This window comes from Neovison vison, chromosome 1 (assembly GCF_020171115.1).
Source record: "Neovison vison isolate M4711 chromosome 1, ASM_NN_V1, whole genome shotgun sequence".
NCBI lineage: Eukaryota > Metazoa > Chordata > Mammalia > Carnivora > Mustelidae > Neogale > Neogale vison.
In genome coordinates this window covers 218,522,126-218,542,718 of record NC_058091.1, presented here as the reverse complement: position 1 = coordinate 218,542,718, position 20,593 = coordinate 218,522,126, and the positions used below count along the sequence as shown (strand labels likewise).

General features: G+C 43.7%; 1 long non-coding RNA gene across 2 annotated transcripts in view; it reads left to right on the top strand.

Moving 5' to 3' along the window:
- Positions 1-20,593, top strand: part of LOC122918725 — a 126,592-nt gene that overhangs the window by 37,898 nt on the left and 68,101 nt on the right. For both annotated transcript variants that reach the window (XR_006386670.1, XR_006386673.1), the window contains exon 2: positions 18,467-18,577. This is a non-coding gene — a long non-coding RNA (uncharacterized LOC122918725). The remainder of the gene's footprint in view (positions 1-18,466; positions 18,578-20,593) is intronic.

The following is a 20,593-nucleotide window of genomic DNA, read 5'->3' as shown; positions in this document are numbered from 1 at the left end:
ACAAAGGAAAAAATCACTCAGAAATAATTACTAGAACCATTTCAGTGTGGTTTTAGGGTGTATTTTTTCCTGCCTAGTTTTTAATATCCGCCCTGTCTAGTTTCCTTTTGTTCTTGGGCTTAGTGGACAGCCAGAGCCACTCTTCCTGGGAGAATGCAGCTCTGTGACTGGCAGAACCAGTGAGTGAGGTCCAGGGGCCAGCCGCAGACAAGCCAGAGACTCACTAGTGGGTATTTACCACCTTGCAGAATGCTCCAGAGAAGAACTTGAGACTGTCATCTCCTGGAACAGGCTCCCCAGAGCTTCCTAGCTCAGGAAGTGTATAATGAGTGCGGGCAGCCTGGGCCAAGGTCCCAAGGGCAGCCTCATCTTTCCACGGCTCCGTGGAGAGCCAGGCATGGTGGGGAGGGTGGGCTAACTTGCTGTCTCCTTTGCTTGGGCTTGCCCTGGCTGCCAGGGCGACAGGAGGCTGCTCTGCACTGGGGTTAGATGGAGTGCTCACATGCTGTCTGCCTGGGGGGCTGTGGGAGAGCTAGTGGCCACTTGTCCATCCCCTAGTCTAGGGCAGAAACTGAGGTACAGGGAGAAACTGAGGCCTGCCGCAGGTCCACAGGTGGCCTGTGCGGGAGCAGAGAGAAGGACTCCGACTCTTGATCCCGTGCTCTTCCCTCTGATTGATTCTGATCTGTCGGTTGTACAGCTTCAAGGCACGTCAGCTCTCTTGGTCCTGAGTGTTCCTGTCTGGAAACTAGGCTGAGACTGCCTGCTTCATCCTGAGTCAAAGAAATGTTCTCAATGCAATGTATGAAAAAACCTAAGATTAGGAGCCAGCAGACCTTGGTTTTAGACCTAACCCTGTAGGATCTTGGGCGAGTCGCTGTCCCTGTTTGAGCCTCAGTTCACTCTCTATAACATGAGGAGATGATAGCGATAATAACATGAAAGCTAGAACCTTGAACTCTCACTATGAGCCTGGAAGTGTGCCAGGTGCTAGGGTTTATCTCATTGGATCCTCTCAATGGTCTTGTGAGGGAGGCATCATTCTCCCCATTTTAAGGATGAAGTGGTTGAGTCTCAGAGTTTAATTTGCCCAAGACCTCACAGCTAGGTGAGACTATCTACTTCCTAAGTTTTGTATAAGGAATTATATGGCTGTATGTAAATGTGTTTTCACATGTGTGTCTATGAGACACACGTACATGCACACATACGTACACATCTGATTGACTACTGTCAAAATCTGTCGGGTTTCATTTATTTTTTATTTCCTGTTTTTTTAAGTTGAGCTTTTCAAAAAAAAAAAAAAAGCCCTGAGTTCTAATTCTAAGTCAGTCCTATTTGATTTTATTCACCAAACATTATTTGACTTGTTGCTGAATGTCAAGAAGCGTGCCAAGTGCTGGGGAGGAGAGAACCACACACTCCGTGCTGTCATGGAGGTCACAAGTCAGCAGACAGCGCAGCCATCCAAGCAACCAGGATGGCGGGGACATTTGTGAAACGGCATCAGAGTGGGATATGGACCTGGGGGTGGTGAGGGCTGAGCTTTGTTGAATTGTGGTCTCCAACACTTTCCTCTTGGGCCAACCCCAGAAATACTGGTTCCCCAGGAAAGGGATGGGACCCAGGCATTTTTTTAAAAGTTCTCCCAGGGGGTTCTGTGGGCCCCCAGGCTTGAGAACTACTGGTCCAAGCAGTGGAAGACGCCTTTGAAGGAGGTAGCATTTAAATCAGGGGCTGCTGGAGAGTGCAGACGGTTCATTCTAACCGTGGCTGACAGCTTTGCTAGGATGTATCATTAGGAACACAACCAAGAGGACCCAGCGGTGCTGAGGTCTTGAGTGAGGACCACTTACTGTGTCCCAGGCAGTGCTGGATGGATGTAGGCTCCCCTGCAGAGCGGGCCAGTCCTGAGAGTAGCAGCAGAGCTCAGCCACTGGCCCCCTGTGCCAGCCAGGAAGGATGGAGCTGACCTTGCCTGTTACTAACCATTTAGGGCCCCACTTTCACAGACGTAGTGTGAGTCAAGGGGGTAAAGAGCCCAGAAGTGTCCCAATGGGTCAGTTTCCTCTATCCAGACACATCTTGAGTGGGGAATAAGCATCCCCCGCCCTCCATACATCTTTTACAAGTTAGACCCTGCATGGGTGGGGGAGGGGCGCTCCCCACCCCTTGCGTTGCTGCTTGTCTTTGGTTAAACAGCTCCTGAATAAATGAGACGAGCTGATCCAGGCAGCATCTGCTCTGTTCATTTATAACATGCATAACTATTCATCAATATATGGCTTTTACTACGCGTCTGTTAAGGAAATGTCTATTCTTCACACATACTTGTCCTTACATTGAATGCATAACTGGAGGCAAACAGAAAGAACCAGCCTTGGACGGTCGCTTTCCCACTGGATCTGATACCTTCCTGTGCAGCTTCTGCCCTCTATGACCCTGGCTTTACCTTTGACGCCACACCCAGGACAATGCTGCTCCCAGTTTGACTCAGTTCTCAGTACCTGCCTGATTCTGACCATGTGAGAGCCCTTCTCATCCTAAAATGTCAGAACTAGACGGGAACTTACATATTATCTGGCCCAGTGGTTTTTTAAAATTCTCATTTCCTTAGTGAAACTCTTTAAAACAAAATCTTTGGGAGAATTCTGAAGGTAGAAGAGTTTGGGATGAAGCCTGGATGCAGGGCTAGAGGCACATCCACTAGGCTCTCCTCTTGCCCTGCTTCCTCCCCCCTTCTCCAACCACCCCCCTGCACTCCCCTCCGCCCCACTTAAGGGGCAAAGCGAACAAAGTGACTCCCAGAAAGTGAAATCTCATAGTGGGTGACCAGTCTTCTGAACCTAGATTCTAGAATTCCTTAACAAGTGGCTTACAAAAAAAAAAAAAGGACTTGATTTCTTCTTTTCATTTGTTAAAATTCGGATTTTTTTTTTTAGCATTAAGTTAGTGAATAAAATGAACTTTATTTTTACTAATGGGCTTAATCTTTTAACTGGTATGTCAAACATTTGTCAAGCATATGGTCTTACTAGGTGCCTCAAAATTCATGATTTGAATGCAGACAGACAAAACCAGTCTCTGGTGCTAATCAGAATCAGAGTGCCTATAGTTAAGATCAAATTCCATTTTATGTAGCAGGCATCCCAAGTAATCGTGGCTTAAACATGCCGGAAGTGTGTTTCTTTCTCACTGTGAGGTCTGGAGGTAAGAGAGTTCAGGGTCAGTATGGTGGCTCAGTTTCATAGAGCTCTCTATACTTTCTGGGACATGGCTTTAGACTTCTTGGACCAAGGTGGTGGCTAGAGCTCCAGCCGTATGTACCAGACAGCCGGATGGAGAAAAGGGCAAAGAAGAAAGGGGACAAAGGGCCCCAGCCTGCTCCATTTTAATGGATTTTCCCAAACATTGCAAAAAAGAAACCTCGGTTTTCACACCCAGGCTTTCTTGATCTTGTCCTAGCTCATTCCTAAGTATAGCCCAGACACCCATGTGCCTGGTTAAAAATCAAGGATTGGACTGTAATAGGAGATGGGGACAGTGAATATTGGGGGACACGCTACTGCAGAGTGAACTTTTCACATTTATTTTCCCCTCTTCTTTGAATTTCATAAGCAGATTTTGAGGCAGCCTGCAGGTATTGAGTGTGTAGGGAGTGTGGGGTGGAGGAAGTAGGATGCCCCCAGAGAGGGAGGGACAGGTGGGTAATGGCCGGTGGAGGCAGACATGCGCCAAATGAAGCATGAGCGGTTTAGTGATCCGGAAGGCCATCTCAAGTGCTCACCAAATTTTGCACCGGTGAGCGTTCACCTATCTCAACCTCCCAGGCAAGGCTGTTGAGGGACATTGTTAATTAACTGAACAACAATAATAATATTGCTTAGTACAATAAAACATTATCTCACCCTAGATCCTGTTTTAGGGATAGAAAAGTTTATGGCAAAAAAATACTAAATCAAACCAAGCAAAACAAGACAATTCATGGGAGCATTTAATACCGAGTAGTCAAGACATGCCAAAGACCAAAAATACATTGCACAAAAGCATGACAAAGCCAATGTGGGAAAAACAAGCTAATGTGAGATGGGGGTGTATGAAACATCATAGTTTCATTTGGGAGCTAATGTGAGCAGCTGTGGACAGTTGGGCTGCTTTAAATAATGAATAGCAATTATTGACTCATATTATCAATAATGACAGGATTTCTTTGTAAAATTGAAGATCAGGCTATAAAGTGCTTGGGTCTTATCTCTGTGTACAGTGTATGAGGTATGGGCAATTTCCTAGCTGCTAGAGTACATCCCTGTGTCTGAGGTAGGAATGCATTTAATGGACTGAATCAGTGCAGCTTTCTTTTGGGAAATTTCAATTTCACTGCCAGCAATTTACATAGAGAGTCGCAGCTTGAATTCATAGCTCCTATCTCGGTTGCTTTGGAGATAGCTTCTCTGTTGGAAAGGCAATTACTATCTGCAGGAGAAGCCTGTCTACCATTAGTCTCCAGGTTTAAACGTTGACAGGTGGAGATGGAAGTGGGGGCGGGGGGTGATTCATAAAAGGCTTTGTCTTTCTAGTCCCACAGAAGGAAAGGGATTTAAGAGTTACGATGCCCCGGTCTCCAGAGATAATTTTTTCCCAAAACATTTCAAGCTTTTGGCCAAGATGAGAACGTGAGTCTTTTTGTAATTAGTGAGTTTTGTCTCAGTGAGAATACAGGGATGAACATGAAATGACCAAAAGTCAGTCCTTCGAAGTTTTACCAAGCCATGAAGAGAAATCCAGTGATATGGTCAAACTGGTCTCTAGCCCCTGGATGTTCACAGCTTTGAAATCTATAAGGTAATTTTTGCTATAATCTTTGTTCTTAGGGAAAATGAAGTCATGTTCTGCTTATCATCACTGCTGCATACAGCAGTCCTTATGATGGTGTCCATGATCTAGCTTTTCCCCTCCACAGCTAATGTGTTGAAGTGTGAAAAATTGTTGTGTCCACATTTTAGCTCATGGTGCAGCCAAACAGATGTGCATTTTATGAGTGACTTATTTTCTGTGCATTTAAATCGGAGGCCTGAGCCGAGACCTGTCAGCATTTCCACCTAATTGACTTGGGCATGGGGACCCCGATTCCTTCTCCTTTAATCATCACCTCATATTCAAGGCTAAAAGGCTATAATTATTTGAAGTAGCTGAAATCTAAGTGACCCAGATAATTATGTCAGCAAGATGGGCTTAAAGTTTATTGACACAAATGCCAGTTTCATTCAAGATTTGGTACAAAAGACAAGTCCATGAGACAGTTGGTTGGTCAAGGTGAACTGACAGTGAGTGGCACCAAAGACATGGGAATCACCGAGGACTTTGAGGTAATTATGATCATTTCCATAATACAGTTAGCAGAGGATTATGAGAGGCCAGAAAAACCTTTAGAGTTGCTCAGAATCAGAAGGATTCTTCCCTCATCATTCTTCAATGTGGAAACCAGAACTCCATGCTCAGACTCCATCCAGCCGTATACTCAATCTAAAAACTGGTTGGTGAGTCAAAACAAATGAGAACTGTATTTGTCCCTAGATTGTGGGTAGCCAAAGCTAATACTATGACAGTGGTAAATTTTGCACAGGTGTCGATTTTTAAGTCCTTATGCATCTATTTCTTTTGTATGTTTCATGGATAAAGATAAGCACAATGCCAACCTAAAAAATAGCACCATACCTCCCTGCTATAAAGCTAAAAAAATTTTCTAACAACCACTATCTAAATTTAGACACAAGCAATTGAGCCCTCAGTACCATATTTTAGGGTTTACTACTTGTCATTAAAGAGTGAGAATTCTACAGGTAGATTAATCATAGATCACTTTGGGCATTAAGCATGTTTTTCTACCATTAGTCAAATGCTACTTCCTAACTCTTGGCTACCATGTAGTAGGCACATTGGGTTTCCCCAACTAGATTATAAGCTACTAAGGCAGGTGCCTCTAGTAACAGTATTATGGTAAACTTAGTGGCTTAAAAACACATATTTGTTATTGGACAGTTTCTGTGGGTCAGGAATCCAGACATGACTTAACTGGGGGCTCTGCTTCAAGATTTCTCATGAGATTGTAATTAATATGTCATCAGAGCTGAGGTCTCATCTGAAAGCTTGAAGGGGGAAGAATCCACTTCTAAGTACACAAATGTTATGTTGTTGTTGTTGTTTTCTCCTCTAACACCAGGTACTGTCCTTTGTGTAGGCAATAGGTACTTGTTAAGAAAAATGGGGATTTTGACTTCTATGCGTGGACATACATGGATGGGTAATTAAGAATGAGTGAAGCTACAATCTTGGGCTTGACTTCCTCTTTGAGGGAATGGATGGGAATAGAGGTAATAATTTTCCAATCTGAGTGGACTGTGACTGAGTTTGTGAATATGTACCAGGACCAACCACACTTTAAAGTGGAGAAGTATAAATAACAATGATAATACTCTTATTTCTTGACTACTGTGCCTCATACTTTGGTAAGCAGAGGAGAAAGCAGAGGACTGGAATGGCTAAGTATCTTGCCCAAGGGAGGTGAAGCTAGTAAAAGACAAAGCTGGGAAACCTTGTTCCACTGATGCAAAGTGCATGTTCCTAACTACTCTGCTTTACTGCCTCTGATAGGTGGCACTGTAGACAGGGAACAGAGCAGTTTATCTCTGTGGGGAGGGAGGTACACTGCTGCTTTAATTTTAGGGTTCCTTTGTTCAAGGGAAGGGTTAAGAAGAGATAAAAATTCTCTCAGCAAGGCACTGTTAAAATTGCTTTCCTTTTTATAAAGGCCAATTTTCACAGCAAACAAGTAATAAATCAATGTCTAACCTCTAGCATAGTTTAGCAGCCAGGGTCAGAGAGAGGAGGCAATGATCATTCATAGTCAGCGGTAGTGTCTGGAGACCAGCAATAAGATTGGTGTTCTAGGGTGTCTGTGTGTGTACGTGTGTGGAGGGGATCAGTAGAGAATGAGCTGATGGAACAGAGCATAAAGCCAGTTGCACACATGTAAGCCATGTTCCTTGTCAGCAGTGCTGCTGGCCTCAAGCCAGGGCAGGATTTTCTCCCTCAAGTCAGGTTATTGTGCCCTTGTGATTTGGGGGCCTCAAGGTCCCAAACCATTAACATAATCAGTACATTGCTCTGGGCAGATTTCTGCCCAGTGTCCTCTGTGTTAATATTGCAAAGACAAATCAGAAACACATTTGTCAGTCAGGACAAGTTAGCCACCAGTCATTTTAACTAGTAATTGTTAACTTAACACTGATGTTTCTGTATATTATACTCAGACATGCACAGACATATGCCCTTAAATACAGACACCAAGGGAGTCACTATGTGGTGTTTTATCAAGGGAAGGAGCAAGGCTTTGGTTTTCTCCACCAAATTTCAGACCTACCATTTACTATATATGTTTACTATGGTGGCTCTTACTCTATTACTTATTATACTTCTAAGCTAGAATATTTGATGGTTTCTTGCAACTTCTTAAACAGTGCCAGGATGTGTTACTAACAGATCAAAAATGTTATGCTCCATCCCAGATTTCCTACTCCTCATTCCCTCCTGACAGACACTGCCGTCCTACACTTCTCCAGCGGGGCACCATTATCATTAGGTCAAGGTGCAGAAGTACAGAGACCTACTTATCCCTTTTCTGAGTGCCACTGTCTCTGGAAAGTCTATGCCTGCTTGGTTTTGCCAATGCTGTTTGACTGGAACAAAAGTACTAACGAATGAGTACGTACAAGAGAAGAAGTGATTGTGTATAGCCAGTCAGAACAAAAAGTCTGAAGTGAGTATGAAGTTGGGTGGTTTGTAGGAGAAAATCTCAGAATGCAGAAAAATTACAGTTGGAAAAGGAGGGAAACATGAAATAATCAGCTTTGCAGTGGTTTTTAAATTTTGTAGTGTAATCGAGTAATTCTAGTAGATTTAAAAAATTCTAACATCTAGGTCAGAGCAATTAAATAGAATATCTGATGGTGGCACTCAGGCAAAAATATTCTTTAAGACTGCCCAGTTACTTTATACTGATGACCTAAAAGTGGAGGAGGCCTGCCATTTCCAGGTGTAAGCATCTTGTCAGTTACCTGCCACTGTATAATAGCATTAGCACAAACTTAGGGGTTTAAATAACACACGTTTGTTATCTCCCAGTGTCTGTGGGTCAGGAATGCAGACATACCTTCATTGGGGGCTCTGCTTTAAGATCTCTCATGAGGCTGTAATCACTGTGTCCATCAGGGCTGAGGTTTCATCTGAAAGGTTTCATGGGGAAGGATCCACTTCTAAGCTCACATGGTTGCTGGCAGGATTTACTTCTCTGTGGCTTAGGACCCAGTGGTGATTAGTAGAACTGGAAATAAAAAACAAGAAACCCAGTCCAGAATATCTCTTTTAGGTATTTGATTTATTATGAAATATTTAAAAATCATGAAATGACTACATAGACTAGTAAAACGATCACCCTTGTATACCACCCAGCTTCATAAATGGTTTGCCATATTCCAGGAATGTTTTCACTTTGCTCTATTTCTTTTTAATGAGGAAACAGTTATGTGGAAGAAAAGGATGATATTGTCATGGTACTAATAAGGCAAGTTTGTTTGTCTTTACCTCTTTTCTTTCTACAGTTATGATGGGAGGTAAAGATTCTATTCAAGCATGAGTCATGGCATGATGCATGTCAGTACACATAGCTAGTGAGGCCAAGCCTGGAAGATTCACAGGAGAGGTGAAGGGTGATCCTTTTCCCAAAAACCTCAAAAGAGGAGCAAGGTGCTCACCAGTAGGTGTGTAGTAGGAGGACGGATGGTCTTGCATTTGCACCGCCATCCATGAAATCATGCTGGACATAAACCTGAGGGTATGCCTGGCCCAACAGATACCAAAAGCTGCTACCTGTGGAAAGTGCTGAGCAGAATTCACTAATCCAAGTTGCCTAGAATTTCTGGTGTGGGTCTCTGCTCCCATCTCCTGATTTTGGCCCAAGTGATCAACTAGGTGTTGAATTCCGTATGGGAAGTTACGGTTGTACCACAAAGATTACAAAAGTGCTTGCAGAGTCTAGGGATCTGCATTGTCCTTGTTAGGGTTTCAAATGGTTTTGGAAAGAATGCTAAGTAAATCATAGGGTCTTCAGGTCCCAGGCTCAATGGATTGGAGGAACAAATGAGGTTTCAGGAAGGCCAGCCCCAGCTAGGCCCAACAGGCTTTGATAGATATTATTACCCTGCTACTGCTTAAGTGTTTGGCTCTTATTTATTTTATATATGCTCATCCCAAAGTTCTCTGCATTTCTTTCACAGTCAGTTAAAAAAAAAATCTCACTTGTGTCCAAAATACTTATAAGAATATTTAAACCTGCTTCACTGATCCAGGAAATGGTGCTTGGTAAAAACTAAAAATAAACCAGAAAGGCTCCAGCAAGGTTTCAGTGGCAGAATCCAAGGAGTTCGAGGGATTTCCAAACTTGGCCAAAGGCTTTCCTGATTTTCTATTTCGAGTTCATCCACGTGTGGATTTTCAAAATCTGAAGATCATTTCTTCCTTTTCCTGATGTTGAAAATAGAAGAGCCCTGGCTTAACTTTGGAGCAGATTGTAATTTACATTTTGGTCCTTCTGTGATGTGATGATGAATCAGGCAGTAAAGGGCTTGGCCATCAGAGTTAGGCAGCCTGGGTTCAAATCCCAGTTGTCACTGAGTATCTGTGAGACATTGTGTAGGTCACTTGCCCTCTCTCAGCTTGTCATCTTTGTCTGCCAAGTCAGGGTTGATATGAGGATTAAATGAGATAATGTGTGAATTTAACATGGGTCCTAGAACACACTAAGTGTTCAGTAAACAGTAGCTCTTACTCTACTCCTATTGTACTAAACATAACCATCTTCTGACTTTCTGTAATGGTCCTGGAAGTGAAGCATTGTTATTCCAGATTTGAGGAGGGTATAAATATGCATACCTTCTATGTCAGAGGCTGCTAATTATTGACTGACCTCTTTACTCATATTCCTGAGCTTTTAGCTAAGACCACATTCCCCAGCCTTCCTTGCAATTGGGTGATGCCATGTGACTAAATTCTAGCCAACTGAATATGAACAGAAGTCATATGACCCCTTTCTAGGCCTGGCCTATAGAAATCTCCCATAAACACTTCTCCATGCTCTTTACCTTGGGAAGGAGATGGTTATGATGACCTTAGAAACCATATAATGAAAGTGGCAGAGTCACTGTTGGTCTGAAACTTTGAATGGCAGCTGGGGAATGGAGACAAGTCAACCTCCACTGAGGAGGAATGCCCATCTTATTTACTCTGAGGTAAATAAATCTCCGTGGTGTTTAAACCATCTTGTATTTTCTTATTTGTTATAGCATCTAGTTCCAAATGCCTAGCACTGTCTTGATTACTGCCTTTCTTAACTCAGACTCCTGGCTTTCTTGCTTTCTGTTTCCTATTTGAAATTCCTGAAATGGGTAAAAGAGTTACAGTATAAATGTTGAGGGACCGCACTAACCAACATCTATGTCTAGGAGCTTCTGTTGATTTTATGGATCACTTCCGTTTTTTATTTTCTAAGACTTCTTTATTTATTTTCTAAGACTTCTTTATTTTATTTTCTTGGGAAGTAAGCCACACCAAGACAGAATTTTGAGAATGGATGTGCGAGGGCTCAGATTACTTGGATTTTACTGTTCTTGGCCTCAGAGCCTTAATTGTAGCAAGTAGTGTTCACCTAGCCATGTACTTTCCTTTGAATATACTCAAAAGGGTTCATGAAAATAAAGACATATTAGGAATGTCTGAAATCATTAATAGAAATTAGATACAATTTGGCACACATAGTTAATTGCAAGAACTTTAAAGAACATTTGGTGAGTTTTCATGTCAGTCTCCAGTTCCTGCTTACCACAGAACTTCAATCACCCTTAACAAAGGAGGTTAAGGAATGAATCTCTACTCTGAGGTAATCTCTGTCCTCTTCTGTAGGTCCCCTTTTGCTCTTGTCCCCAGGTCACTTGGTGTCACAAACAACTATCCTTCCTTCCTACCTCCCTGTATCCCTTCCCTCTCTCAGTCTCTCTTCTTCCTTTTCCTCTTTTCCTCCCTCTCTCCCGCCCTCCTTCACTTCCTCCCCCAGCTTCTCTTTCTTTTCATGTACTTGCTTCACATACTGAATCTTACCAATGAATGTTTCCAGACAGTTCTGCTCTTCTCCAATATACCCGGCAAATATTGGCTGCTTCCTTTACCTGTTGATAAAATGGCCGACTGTTAATGAAAACGACTCACTTACCAGAGCCCTCTGGCGGCATGCCCTCTCTGTGCAGTAGTGATAAGAATAAAAAGTTTTAAGCCTCCGCTTTGGAGAAGAATGTCATGTCTTGCTTGGAGTCTGAAAAAAAACTCCACACTTAGATAGCACCTTGATACCTCCTTAACTACATGTCACTTCATTAGCCATCTGTCCAGCAATAGGCACTGAAAAAGTTACATTCCAGGCCTTGTTTTTCATACCAAAGGGCTTGGCTACAAGCTCCATTCTAAGATTTTATTCTAAGGGCTTTCCATCAAAGAATCATTGTGTGGATATGAGATAAAACCATAAACCAAAATTTCCTCTTGGGTTTCCTAAATGCAGGAGGGCTTCCCCGTAAGGGATCTGGGAGCAGTTCTGGCAATCCAGAAACAAGTGTCAGGAGGTGTACTAAGGGGTTGTTGGAATTTGAGGGAAGGATCCATCAAGTAAACTAGATGTTATGTAGCTCATAAATAAATGTGTAGATGGACAGAGAAATCCTTGGATTGTTAGTGGGTCAGCACTGTTCATTAAAGAGCAGAACCATAATCACAGCGATCGTCTCCCAGGACTCACACTGTAGTTACAAAGATTAAATTTAACTCAAAAGAAAGGAATTTGTATGAGGGAGAATTCCAAAATCCCTTAGCCTTCATATTCCAAAAATATTTTCTCATGAAGAGAATTCCAAGATACATTGTAAAACAGAGATAAAACAGATTTCTAATTTTTTGGATCCTTATTAGGAAATCTCTCTCTGAAATTATGATAGAGCAACAATAAATTTGGACAGGTAATGAATAATTAATTGAAGACAAGTCTTAAGTTAGAACACCACTTAACGCATATTCAGTCCATTTTGTCCTGGAACTTTTGACTGTTGGCAGCAGTTTCATACTGCACTAAACTGGAGGTGAAGTTTTTCTTAAAGAATTCTCCATGGAGTGGAGGGCTGCCTCTGTGGCTCAGTAGGCTAAAGCGTTTGCCTTCAGCTCGGGTCATGATCCCAGAGTCCTGGGATTCTCTTCCTCTCCCAGGGAGAGGAAGAGAATATGGATAGCAAAGAAGAGCTGAACACCCCTACTCCCTCTCTCCCTCTCTTAAAAAAAGAAAAGAGAAAGAGAGACAAAAGAAAAGAAGAAAAAAAGAATGCCTTGTCTTCTACCATAGGGATTCGGGGAGTCTACGGTGAGGCCGAGTCTGCATTTTTCACAAGCATTCCAGGTGGTCAGGGAAATTTGAATTTTTAAATACCCTAATTTTCCTAGTTACTCTTATTTTCCTTTTCTGTTTTGTGTTTTGAAATCTCACAACCCTTTGGGGTTGAGCTTTTTTTTTCTATAAGTCATGCTCTCCGGTTCTCTGTCCTTCCAGAACTACTCTGAGATTGTACGCCTGGGCTTATGCAGGCTCAGCACTAAAGCCAGGAAAACAGAGTGTAAGGTCTCATAGCCAGACACTCTAAGATGGAAAATGCCTCAGTTAGGAGCGACGGAAGAGGCTGCTAAATAAAATATTAGTGGTAACATAGTATTCTGTTGAAGATAAAATGGACATACAGTCAAAGACAAACTCAAAGGAGTGACACAGACCCGAAGGAATCGTGCCGGAGAGGTGAGATCCCAGAGCACGCCGAGGCTCGCAGAAAATGCTAAGGGCAAAGCAAGGGCTTTTTGGAAATTACTGAGGGATCAAAAACAATGAAGAAATAAAGGCCAGGAGCAGATGATGTAATGTTGACCGATGACAGGGCAAGCAGCATGGCTTCTTTCCTGTTTTTCTTCCCTCTGGCAGGGACAGGGATTTCCAAGCTGAAATGTGCAGAATAAACATGACTTAGAGAAAACATCATCCAAAGATAGGAGAGGGGGTGGGAAAGAGGATCCTATTGGCACAAAGCGAGTGCAACTTTTAAGACCAGGTGAGTCACATTGCAGGCTACCTAAACTTGGCATTAGAGTCACAAACCTGTTCTTGGTTCTCTTTAAAGAGAAAGAGATGCTAAATGACTACAGACAAGAAAATCTCCTGATTTTTTTCTCTGAATTTTTTTTTTCTACAAACAACAGATATAACCCCCCTGTAAAATCCTAGAAGAGATACCAAATCAGAGCATTTGGCAGAACTTAGAGAAAAGAGTGGGGGTCACCAGGGTCTAGCACAGGCTCTGCAGAAATCCAGTATCGACGTCAGACTCTATCCCAAACATCTGCTCAGTGAGCCCCTTGTAAGGAAAGAGGACCCCACCCATGGAAAGAGGCCTTTTCAGAAACCCAACCACTTAGCTCAGCCTCTGGACTCAGGTGGTTTCTCTTGCTCTCCATGCCTCTTTCACATCATGTGCATTCATGTCACTCCTTATGTATTCCGTAGAAGTTGCCAGGGGGCGAGTTTCCATCTGGCTTCAGATCCTGGTGCTGAGATCTGGCCTGTCTCCTTGGTTTGCATTGGACGTTCAGCTCTGCTTCTGACTTCAGTGTCCCATTTGACTCCACCTTCTCAAACAGCCTACCACTGCCTAACCAGTCCATATTCTGATGTCTCAGCCCCCTTTCCCAGCTCAGTTTTTACCATAGTAACTTCTGGACTCCCACCCCATGCTCCAAGAAATAAGTTCCTCACACAGTTCCTCAAGTTATCCGCTATCAAAGATTTAAATGATACCTCACTGGTCCAAAGCTTCTAAGAATGTATAGTTGCCTGAATGATCATGCCCAAGACTATTCTCTTACAGACAGATATCTCTGGTAGATAATTAAAAATGGACTGCCACCCTAGTCAATATTTTTATTAAAATATTAATAAAATATTATGGGTGAAGGCATAGAAGGTTGGATTTTCACGTATACAGATCATATAGATCTTGGATGAGAATATATTGGAAGGGGAAATTTGAGATTCAAAAATATGGATAGCAAAGAAAGTAACACTCAATACCAGACAAATGTAAAGTCTGGTCCTTAGGTTAAAAAAAAACTCAACTGCACGTGCCTGGCCTTGTGACCATTGACCATATTAACATGAATCAATGTGAAAATCACCTTAACACTCCATGGGTCACTAGTACAATGTGCCTACCGGGAAGCTGATGTCTTTATCAGCTGTGTTAATAAAAATATAGACTCAGCATTAAGAGAAATAATTATCCTACCAGTGAAGGACATGTGGACAAATCCTACTGTCCCAATGATGATACAACCCTGAAATAATTATAGAGGGCAGTTATGTCATAGAATGAGCCGAAGCTGGCAGAAATATACTCTTTTAGGCTTTTGATCACATAGGCTGCTGGAATTAATTGCAATAGAGGAATGGTAAAAAATATAATAAATAACATGAGGATTTCATTCTAAGCATATATCTTTGTAGGGGACACTGGTAAAGAAACATGTCCAGGCTAGTGCTGTGCAAGTCATATCCCAAGATTGATACTCAGTCTTTGTGATATTTGGCTATTTAGCCTGTGGATGCAAAGAATGGAGAGAAGTGATCATGCATCAGATGTTTTGATGGGGTCTCATACAGAAGGAGAATTGGTCTCATTCTCACAGGGGTAGATGGGGGACCCAAGGGTAGAAGCTGTCAGGCTCTAAGCACCAACACCTCTGACCTGTGGTTATGTCCCAGATGCCTTGTGAGCTAGTGAGAACTTGGGTTGAGGCCATAGGCTGCTGGTGAGGCATTGCCCTTCTTGGGTGTTCCTGCTTCCAGTACTCTCTGCTTTGGAGGAATGAATCACTCCTGGTACTTCCCTCGTAGGGCTTGCTCAGTGTTGTCATCAGGAGAGCTTCTGTGGGCAGAGCCTGAGGTTGTGGGGAAGAGAGTCAGGTTCCTCTGCAGGCTCAAGGACCTCTTGAAGGCAGTGCCTAGACCCTGGACCCTTAGTGTCCACCAGCCTGGAGCTGGGGGACCAATCATTGGCTCTCCTCAGGCTCCACTCAGAGGAAGGGCCTGCTAGGAAGCAGTGTGCCCAAGAATGCAAACAGGTTCCTGGCAACAGCATCTCCCCTGCTTGGCCAAGCATCTGATGAAGAAGAGATGGGGTGTGGGGGGGGGAGAATAGAAGAAAGAACAAGAGTTGGATAGCAGAAAGGATAGAAGGAAAAAGGGAGAAGGAAAGGAGCAAATACCACCACCACCCCTTGTGCTTTCATCTGGCATTTGGCACCTGCTGGCATCTGAGTACCACCAGTTTCTGACTTGGTAAGAGAAGGAATGGCCCAACAAAGGGAAAAAAGTGAGTTAGTTATACTATCCAGATCCCTCCTTGATCTTCCCAGCTGGTGATGTTACCAAGAGGAGAGGGACATCTGGGGAAGGAGATGCGGACCAGGACCTCTGTAAAAATTTACTTCGGGGCCACCATAGTAGTACCTTAATATGGAGGTTCTTAAGAGGGGAGTGAGGGGGAGCTGTAAAGCAAGATCATCCCCCCTGGGATAATTCACAATGTCTGGAGACATTGCTAGTTGTCACATCATGGGGAAGAAGGCTTGCTTGGCATCCACTGGGCAGAGGCCAGGGATGCTGCTCTATTTCCTATACTGTACACAATGGTCCCCACAACAAAGAATTGTCTGACCCCAAATATCAGTGGTGCTGAGGTTGGGAAACCATGCCTAAACGGTATTTAACACTGGAGGCCTCCGTGCCCAGGGCTATCCATTGGAGCCAAAAGTTTCTCACAGCTTTCTGCTCTCATAGGTGAGGGATTTGAGGATCAGAGAGTAAAGGAGACTTGTCCAGGGACTCTGGCCTTGGGTTGAGATGAGTAAGAGCCTTGGAGTAAGACAGAATAATTTAAAATCCCAGTTCAGTAAATTAATATTGTGCAGCTTGGGAAAGTTGCTACACCTCTTAGAGTCTTTTTTTTTTTTTTAACTTGTTAAGTGTGCATCACATAACAACTCCCTTACAGTATCATTTTAAGAAATATGTGAGATAATGCATGTAAACAATCAATTGAGATAACTCACTACCTTCGGACCAGGAGATAATGCATGTAAAGTGCCTCACATAGCATATGGCATATAATGAATGGCACCTCTAATGAGTAGCAGAGCTAGAGGTAAAATCTTGGCTCCCACCCCCAAGGTCTATTCTCCTTCCATTGTATCACCTTAATGAGTCCCAACCAAGGCTAGTTCTGGGAGGTTGGCAGGGCAGTGGTTTTGAGTTCTGGTACGTGACCCAGGTGGGCCTGAATTCAGTGTCCAGCTCTGCCACTTTCAAGCTGAGAAATAACTCCCACCCCCCAAGTCTTAGTTTTCTCATGTATAAAATGGGACAATGCTAATGCCCACTTAATAGTTTTGATGTGAGATTTAAAATGCGAATTCATACCAAACACTTTACCCCAGGTGTAGAATGTAGTAAGGAATCGTCGTCCATTAGTTGTAGTTCATTTGTATGGCAGGCTGTCTCCCCAAAATGGCTGCCATAGTCTCTTTCATTGAATGTGCTCTTCTTCTGGTGCAACAGTAATTCATCTTCCACAAGAGATGGGTCTGTTTATTCATGAATGTAGGTGGACCTATGGCTCTGGAGGGGGTGGGGGGAGTGGCACTTTGTGGCACTTTGTGACTTTTGAGTCACTTTGTGACTTTTGAGGCAGCTTCGGCTTGCTTCTTTTGAGATGGTCCCACTGAAATCACCCAGCCTCCATGCTGTCAGAAAGTCCAAGCCACCCCATGGAGAGGGCCGCTTGAGGGCCGACAGACTATGCGAACCTTTCCAGATATCTGAATGAGTCATTGCAGGAGTGAAACCTCCTGTTCTAGTGAAGCTGCCCAGTTGACACTGAATGGAGAGAAATGAGCTCACTTCACTGAACCCTGTCCAAATGACAGACTCATGAGCAAAATCAATTGATTTGAAACCATTGGATTTGAGGGACAGCCTTCTATTCAGGAAGAGTAACTGGAACAATATTACTTTTATTAATTTCCAAAAAAGAATTTTCCCTCTGCCCATTTCACCTTCTCAGTCTCAATATCAACACCAGGAAGAGAAGTAGATATAGCAGGAAATGTTGCTGCTTTTCCCCAGATTGGTGTTTCTTCTGGGTATCTGGAGATGATCACATGGTACCACCATTGTGACTGTGATAGAGAGTGAGGAACCTGAGGGTTTATATGGGGACACTAATCTCTTTTGGGAACAGATTAATTCCAGGGCCTGAATGTCATCTGATAGCTTGTAGACAAGGGTTCCTAAGAGCATAGACTCATTATTCTTTCCTTTCTTCTGCTTTGGTTTCTGCTATGGACGTGGGAAGAGGAATGACCTTTCACCCATTTGAGTTTATTCAGTCCTCCATGCCTCACTTGTGGTCTTGAAGGATGTGAGATGAGGACAGAGGACAAGATCTGAGGATGAATGGAAGAAGATCTTTGTCCTTCTTAGGAAAGCAAACCAATTTTTTTATACCAACTATGGTTTGAGTGTGTGTCTGTGTGAGATGGAAGGGCAGGGGGCAGTGTTACTGAAATTAGAAGTTCAGGAATTTTCTTACTCTTTTTCCTGAGCACAGGAGTTGTTGGCAATCTCCTTTTACCCCAGTGGAAAGTTATCGAGCATGACCACTCAGAGCCTCAAGACTGCTAGGCCCAGAGAGAGATCTTCTTGTGGGGTGAGGGCCAAGTGACAACTCTGTGCTTCATTCACCAAGACAAACTAGCCCTTTTTGTATTTTGCCAGAAGGATGGAATAATAATTAGCTGTCTACTCAATCCCCCTGGGAGCTCCACTGAGGCACTAGTGAAAATGACCTCAACTTTCTTGGCGCAGGTGTCCAAATCTGGGATCCCAGGTTGGGGGAAGAGCAGACAGTGACTTGTTGGTTTCTGGAAAATTGACAATGTTAGAAACACAACTTCCTTGTGTGTCAAGTGGGAGAATTTGACAGTTCTGAAAGGCTCACGTGCCTTGTCCTCTGCCTCCTCCACCTACATGTCTCCTTTCTTGGAGGACCCTCAGAAGAGCTCTGGGTTCCACTCTAGGATGTCCTCAAAAAAAATTACTGGGAAGTGGATTTCAGACTCCCTTGGTATTTCCCAATGACCCTGGCATTAGAGTCCTACTTTGGAAATGGTGGGGAGAAAATACTAGAGTGTGACTGAAGGGTGCTTTTATTTTCAACAGAAAACAGCTGTGGACTTCTCAGTGCCTTTCCAGTACCGGCTGGTATGAAGACTCAGCCTAACACCTTTGCAAAGTGGCATTTGAGCGATTTATAATGAAGACACACCTAAGGTAGGAGTTTTTTCCTTGTCTTCCTTACTCAGTTCTTCCTGTGTTAAAAAAAAATTAAAAAATAAAATGGCGTGTTTCCTAATGATATTAACTTAAGAGGGAGTGATTTCTAGCATATTACACACATGGGTTATGGAAGTCAGGAATCTAGCCTGTACAAGGTATCCAGGAAGGCTGTTTATTGCAAGTGTTACAGTTTGATATTTTAAAAGGTGGCTGAATGGTTTGTGAGCTGAATGGGGCAGTGTGGCGGGAAAGAGTGGCCTCTCTAATATGTCTCTGGGGGAGGAAGATGGTGCTAAAAGAATCCACTGCGGGGAGACCAGACCATGAATCACACCAACACGAGTGGGCTTGTTGGCGAAGAAAGTACTCAGAGCACTCAATGGCATTCAGTTCCTTTCCTGGGGGAGGGAGTAGTGTCTGCCCCTCTTTGCTGGGTCATGATGACTTCATTTTTTGGCTTTTCAGAGTTGGCTGTGAAAATAGCCTTTTACCTCCAAAGAATCAGTTAAATCAGACAAGGAGTCTACAGAGAGTAGTGTGAGGCATCTGCTTCCTTTTAGACTTCCTAGGGAGCGTGAGGGACAAATTTGTGAGGCCCCAACAGCAACACCACTTTGTAGATCCCTGGGCAGAACTGCTAGTGAAGCGAACACCTCTGAGGAAAGTGAAAGGAGAGCCCTCCTCACCCCACCAGGAAGCTGTCCATCACTCACTCCTCCTTAGTCAGACTGAGCTTGAGCTGTGAAATGGTTGGCTGATGGCTTAGCAAAATGTCCTTCTTGGTTGGGCGCCCCCCTTCCCTGGTGGTCACAAGGGACTGGACTTTACCAGGGAGTGAGGTTAGACTATAGCATGACTGAAGGCTCCTTAACTGGCCCTGCTGGGGATCTTGGGGCAGCTCCAGGCTGCCCTCACCATGTGACTGGCAACAGCAGTGACTCAGCTGGAAGGAAGAAGGAGCTGGTGTCATCAGCTGTTATTAGGAAAGAACAGAGGAGCCTGGGGGAAACTCTCCAGTCCTGAGAGGACGGGAGGCAAGAGGTAGGTTGCCTAGTAACCGTGCCAGCACCTCTCTTCACCCGCCTTTCAGGCTGCTGGCGCCTCTTGTCAGCTCTTATTTCTCATTTTTTCCCTTCAGAGCTGCCCTCCACACAACTTTTAAGCAGACTTTACCTGGCTAGAAACACTCCTGGGGGTGTGGGATGTGGGTTGGGGGCAGCCAGGGTACATTTTCTTCTGGATCATGGAATGTCTCCCAGAGTTCTGGTCTGGATTGATCTTCCTGAGGGGAGGACAGTAATAGTTCAGAACTCACATGCTACACCCCCCATCTGGGTTCAGATTCAGAGCCAACATCTATTAGATGTGTAATCTTGGGCAAGTTTCTTAATTCCTCAATGTTTTAGTTTCTCTTTCTATAAAACAGGGAGAATAATAGTATCTACCTCAAGTGAGGCCATGTGAGGATTTAGTGTGGATAGTTAAATAGATAGGAGGTAGATAGACAGATAGACAGACAGATAGACAAACTTAGAATAGTGCCCCATGTGTAGAAAGTCTGCATATTTGTCCATGATTAATAGTTCTGGAGGACAGCCAGACACAAAAACTTGCTCTCAGGTAGCTGGGGAAGGATCCCCAGAGCTCGGGTTTCTCAATGGTGTGTCTGGTGTTCGGAGATCTGGCTCCAGGCCTGGTTCTAACAGCAGCTTGCTGTGGGGTCTTGGGCAAGTAGCAACTTTCCTTGTCTGCCCTCAGTCTCCTCATTTGCAAGATCAGAGGACGGGACTGGAAGGACCTGAATTTATTCACATTCTTCCTTGCCTTACAACATTGGGTTGTAGATTGAATTATGAACAACCTCTGTTGCACAGTTATGGGGGAAATTAGAAAATGAGGCAATGAGTGGAGCTTCTCGTTGAGCCCAGAATGATGGTTTGGGGGAGTCATGGGGACAGTCACTCACTGTAGCCTCAGGACTGTCTAAAGTCAGACCTGGTGAGGGGCCAG